The sequence below is a fragment of the Marmota marmota genome, unplaced genomic scaffold (assembly GCF_001458135.2).
Source record: "Marmota marmota marmota unplaced genomic scaffold, marMar, whole genome shotgun sequence".
Lineage (NCBI taxonomy): Eukaryota > Metazoa > Chordata > Mammalia > Rodentia > Sciuridae > Marmota > Marmota marmota.
In genome coordinates this window covers 4,187,796-4,188,229 of record NW_025999991.1, presented here as the reverse complement: position 1 = coordinate 4,188,229, position 434 = coordinate 4,187,796, and positions in this window count along the sequence as shown.

The window sequence follows — 434 nt, the reverse complement described above, 5'->3', positions numbered from 1 at the left end:
GCCCGAGGCGCGCCCAGGGCCGGCGCGGCCCGAGCCCGAGGCCCGCGGAGACCCGCGCAGGCAGAGCCACAAGTGGGACCCGGCCCCGCCGCCCCTGCGGAGGCCACCTTGCCGTGCACTCCTTTTTACTGGGGTTTGCTGCAAGTTCCCCATTGTTTGTGCCCCTGAATTCCAAGACAGCTGATGTGAAGTTGTGCATTCATTGGCAACTTGACTCATTTCTTTTAGAGAAATGTGCTTCTAATGTATTAGCACTCCCTTTAGGACATATGCTAATATTAGAAATTTCTAATATATGACTCTCACGTTATTGTCCGTGAGAGTCAGCAGGAATTTTTTATTTATCTTTTGATGATGAGCAACTAAAGATGAATATTCATACCTCAGTAAAGCTGCCAGAACATAAGTAGCATTGAAATCTAGTTTAAGAGTTA